The sequence below is a fragment of the Pipra filicauda genome, unplaced genomic scaffold, assembly GCF_003945595.2.
Source record: "Pipra filicauda isolate LSUMZ 115617 unplaced genomic scaffold, ASM394559v2 scaffold30_size5312502_pilon, whole genome shotgun sequence".
NCBI classification, from domain to species: Eukaryota; Metazoa; Chordata; class Aves; order Passeriformes; family Pipridae; genus Pipra; species Pipra filicauda.
This window is the reverse complement of record NW_024104432.1, coordinates 832,151-837,752: the sequence shown is the minus strand read 5'-3', so window position 1 is coordinate 837,752 and position 5,602 is coordinate 832,151.

The following is a 5,602-nucleotide window of genomic DNA, read 5'->3' as shown; positions in this document are numbered from 1 at the left end:
ACTCACAAATAAATAATGGTTGTGATTATATTTAAATAAAATTCTGCATGCTAGTATTGCTGTTTCCAAATGATCCTTTTCCATTTTGGAGTTCTCCTGTGGGAGGAAAGAGAAAAGATGTACTTGTGGATTGGTTTCTTGTTTGGAGTTTTCATTTGTTTTTCCTTTTTTGTACTGTTTAATGTAGCCTTATGGAAAACTTAGCAAACGTTAAGCTGGCTTGTAAGGGACACACGTGGATCATGATGTTTTGAAAGGAAGATTCTTCCTGGTTAGCTGCTGTTGTGTCTGGGAGATGTGGAAATACATTGGTCACTTTACCTACTTCAAACTGGATGAAAATGTGTTATCTTATACCAAGGCTGATAAAAAGAATATAATGCCATCTGTATAAAATAGGGAGTGTGTTTTTTGCAGGCTTGTGAACAGATGCTAGCTGACATGTTTTAGCCAAAAACTGTGACATTAGTGATAAGGTTTCCTGGGAAAAACACTTCTGTGAGTATTTGACGAAAGCAGTTCTGAGCTTAAAATGTCTTTGCAGTCAGTTGGATGAGGACTGATTTGGCCTGTCACTGAGGAGAAGTAGATTCTTCACTGGCAACACCTGAAAGGAAAGGCAAGTGCTGAATAGAGAGTTTAGTGCTGAAGCAAATAGCTATCAGGAGCTCAAAGCCAGGTTTCTCAGTGTGAAGGAAAAGATACCAGGAAGCAGAAACAGTAAGACACCTAGATGCAAAATACATTTTTGGAGACGATAGATGAAATTTTCGAACTCTTTCTGTTGGAATCAAGCTTAGGAAGAGAAAAATGCAGAGAAAACAAATTAATATTTTGGCAGTCTGTCCAACGTTACTTTGCTATTGAAGAGGAGGAAATCAATACTAATATATTTAGGAGTACATTATGCTGAATTATGCTGACCTCATTAAATACATCACTAACAAATGACTACAGTAAATCAGTAGCAGGACAAAATTGGAATCCTAGTCTGCTGAGTTTTCCTTTAATGGCAAAGACATGAAGGACCTCTTTCAGGACAGGGCTCAGTGAAGTTTAGAGGAAGATTAGCTGCTGTCTGCTGAAGAAAGGGAAATAAACTAATTGAAATCTCAGTGTACCAGGAGCTTAGTAAATGTCAGGCTTCCCAAGCAGTCCTCAGAAATGTCCTAAAATGGGTCTGGTCACACCCTTCAGAATAATGGAGGGGAAACTTGGTGAAAAGGCTTTCTGAGATTCATTGGCCTTGTGCTTCAGGGCATGGGATAGTCGGGCTCCAAGTAATGCCTGGGGACACTGGAAACCACTGCTTTACTGAAAGCTGCCTGACTCAGAGGAATACCATGAATATGTTTAAAAGGAGGAAATCAAGTATAAAGGTATAAGGGAATAGTACAACTAAGAGTTCTAAATTAAATGAAAAAGGAAGTTTTGCATAGTTGATACTTGATTCTTGTGTTTAGTAATTTAAAACTGTACTAAGTGGATGTGGATGGTCTTCAGAAATGGGATAATATCCCTGATACAGGAATGTAATGTTTCCAAGTATAACAAACCAGAGGAATCTGGGCTTAGATTAGAAAGAAACACTTACTGATGTGTTCAATAAAGAAAGGAGATTCTAAAGAGAGGAGATTAAGACCAGAAACTCTAGAAAAGGATTTTTTACTCTCTTGAAGAACTATGTTCAACACTTGAGAAGGGTCTGTGAAATCATGTGTCACCACTGCCTGACTTCTACCATTGTTTCTGCAGCAGTGCCCAGCTATAGTGAGAGTCTGGTTCATTTACTTTGGTTAATTAGGCATGTGCTGCTTTCATACTACGTAGCACTTTCACACAACTTGTAGTTTTCTTTATTATTTAGTGGTTTGGGTTTTTTTTTTGGTTTTTTTTTGTTGGTTGTTTTTTTTTTTTTTAATGGTGTTTGAAATTGAGGCATCTGAAAAAGTCAGTTTGCCAGCCTGGAATAAGATTTCCACTGGGATGACAACCAAGTGGTAATCTTTGAGGTTTCTGTGAGCTGAGGGGGAAACTGCAAGTATTTGCAGGACAGTCAGTCTGCAATGTCTTGAGTATTTTTATTGAGGGGAATTCAACTCCTCAGAGTAAGGAATTCAACAGTTGGCTGTTTTTGCTGAATAGGGCCCAGTGAGGTTCCTTGAGTTACTAGGTCAGACTCATGTGACAAGGTTCTCAGTTTCTCCTAAAGTAAATACAATTTGAAAAATTTGAAATGCAGTATGATGTATAATAGTCAAACAGGTGGAACCTATTTGAAAGGTAATATGTGGTAATAAAGGTGTATGTGATAATAAACTAAACATTACAAGCCTTGTTTCTTTAGGAAAGGAGAGTAAGAGTGTAATCTCTTGGTGTTCATCTATCCCCTAACAACTTTTGATGCCATTCATTAATTTCAACAGAAGCTGACAATGGAGATCAATCTTTAAGCTACTTGATTTCTGTGAGCTTCATGAAAATACATTCCATCTCTCCTTCCCACCTATCTATCAGTGTTCTCATTAGGAAAGCGAGTGTCAGCTCAACCCTCATCAGTTACCAGATTATCTGTAGGTGGCAGCAATGGTATGAAGTGCCCTGATTTCTTCTGTCAGTTCAGTGCTTTTGTAGACCTGGCAGAATCCAGTGTGAAAGCTAAAGCTGTAGGAAAGCAGTCTTTTTTAATTCTGCTGTCCATATTTCAAAGCAGTTTCACTTCAGGCACTATTATGAAGAAACCATAAAGGTGATTAATATTTTGTAATGAAGCTATTGACACCTAATAAACTATTCACTTCTGTGGACTCATTACTAAAAATATTTAAGAACTTGAGGGTAAATGTAACATTCAGTTTTAAATACATGCATTTGGATACTAGATCCTTTGTCTAAATGAATTCATTGGTATTGACTGATCAATTGCCTTCCAAGGAAATAATCAAGGGGTAATCTTGTTGAAGACAAATGGACTACTTAGCCTGACTTAAATGTCAAAGGGCCAAATCTTGTTTTGAGAGTGGAGAATAACCTTGTGGTTACATTGGGACTGTTAAAATGAGAGAGGTGAGAGGGACTCATTCCAAAAAGGAAGTGAGTTTTTGCTAGGTCTCTAAGTCAGAGGAGCCTGCAGCTGGCTGGTCCAGCAGCTTGGCTTTAATAGACAGTGTAGAAGGGAAACTGTGCAGATGAGGAGGGAGAATCAGGCCCATTTTGGTATCACGCAACAAGGAAAAATAAGCTCACTTGAGCTATAGCTTATAATTGATTCCTGATGTTGTTAGTTTTTAAAAAGAAAATGTAAAATTTTTTTGGCAAATGTGGGAATTAACTATATGGATAATTCCTAATAATGGCCGTGAATCATCTTTGAAAACGGTATTGCAAACTTTAATGTGTCTGAGTATTTCCTAATGGTCAGTTAAAAGTTTATGATATTTAGATGCATACAGCATTTGGAAAATGTGTTGCTTCACATTATACTAACTCTTTTAAAAAAACTAGATCTGACTACCATTTCTCTTCTAGATTATCTTAATTTCCATTTAAAGTACCAGATATAAAAGATGGTGTTGTAAGCATTGGGCTCCAGATCTTCAAAGACTTTTTTTTTTTAATTTCAAAATTTATACTGTTATAAATAGCAATAAACATTCTTAATGTCTCATTTATTGACTTACCTAAACTTCAGATAGTAATTATGATTATGTTCAAACATACAGAAAACAGTGGAAAGAATGATTTGTGAAACATCAGCACTATTTACTCTTCCACTCACTGAAGTTACATTGTACCATTTTTTAAAAACTGTTTTGAACAGTGGTCTGAAATTTACTCGACTGAGTATATGACCAGCAGCTAAGGAGAGTATGCTCTAGAATGGGAAGCTCCTGAATCCTGGGAGTATTTGATTCTGGCAATAAGAGTGACCTGGAACCTCTCTGTGAATAAAAAGGACTCCAAAATACCTTTCAGTCCTTCTGATAATGAAGGTGGTGCATGGCTTCTGCAGTCAGATTTACTGTTTGCCTACAACTCACTGTGTGTTTTCTGTTGCTCACTTTATGTTGGGGGTAGAATATTGACATTAAGCATCTGCAGCTAAACTTCTGAATGCCCAGGACATTATTCTCTACAAACCTTAAAATACTACTTCAGAACTAGAGCAATAGAATAAGTAGCTTTTCAACATGCATACGGTGGCAGCTGAAGTTGGCTAAGTTTCTGCCTTACTCCTAACTTTGTTTGCCTTTTGCTGAGTAAAATCTACTGGGACAGACTGATCCCTTTTATAGGGGCAGACTGCAAATTCTTCTGCTAAAACAAAAATGTCTCCCAAATGGTTGAAAAAAGTCTTTTAGGTTGTCTTTTGAGTTATAAAAACCTAGTGTGTTTTATGGCAATTTCATTTCAAACTAACTTGCCTTTTTTTTGGTGTCATTTTGGTTTCATTTTTTGGTGTCAATAACTTTTGCATTTATCAAGGTTTTATGTTTATTGAAGAATGGGCTGTGGCTTAATGGTACATAATTCTGTATATCTGAAGAAATGTCTGTGACAAACCAGCTGGAGCTTATGGATTGGTTCTTCAGTAACTCATCCTGGTTGGAGAAATTTCTGCATATGTTCTGATGCTACAGGTAATCTCCTCGCCCTGATATACCAAACTTTGTTTTTAAGGTCAGGCACCTCATTGTGTGTAATCTGTGAGGATTTCCGAGCAATAAGGCAGAGTAAAACACTTTACATTTCAAATTATTTTGTAATATTCCTGCCCGTGTGTTGTGGCTTAGGAATGGTATTCTCCAATTTAGTACCCCCACTAAAAACCTCCCTGCCCTCCACTTGCAGGCACAAATCACATGGGCTGAGATAAGATTACTAAAAACAGCAATGAGACAAGAAAACAAACAGGAACAGCAACAGTATTAATAACAAAAAGTATAAGAAAAGAAACAATTCACAAAAATCCTGATCTTGCAAAAAATTAACCCTGTCCTGGCTGGACCAAGAACATGGTAGAAAAAAAAGGAACATGACATAAAAATATTGCAAGACTTTAAAAACTGCAAAACTGCAAATACCTTTTGGAATATGCAAATGAGCTTGCTTGCTTTTTGTGTGTGTGTGTGAACTGCTCTTCATCAAGCTTTTGTTTCTGTGGTCCAATTTCTACATTTTAGGTTGTAACCTTTCAGGAATCTGTATGGAACGTTTACCTAGGAATGTGGAGTGCAACATTCCACCTGCTTCATTTTTGAACCTCTGTTTTACACAAAGGTAGCTCAGGATTGCATGTCTGTCATATGCTGGGACTTGAAACATCAAAATTTATGTGGCTGAGAAATTTATCTGAATAGGTACTGTTCATACAGACAGCAGCTTTGGTTATCGCTGCATCAGGGGTTGGCATAAGGTTAAACTTTCCCTTTCAATGTGATCTGCAGTGAGCTCCAAGTCTGTATTGGAGCAAGAGATTGTGTATAAATACTGTAGAAAATTCAGGCTCTGTCTCGGGTCTGTGTTTCAAATGCAAGTTAAATGCATTTAAATTGTTCCTCTTCTTCTGGCATGCATGCTGAGGGGTCAACTTGTTGTTCTT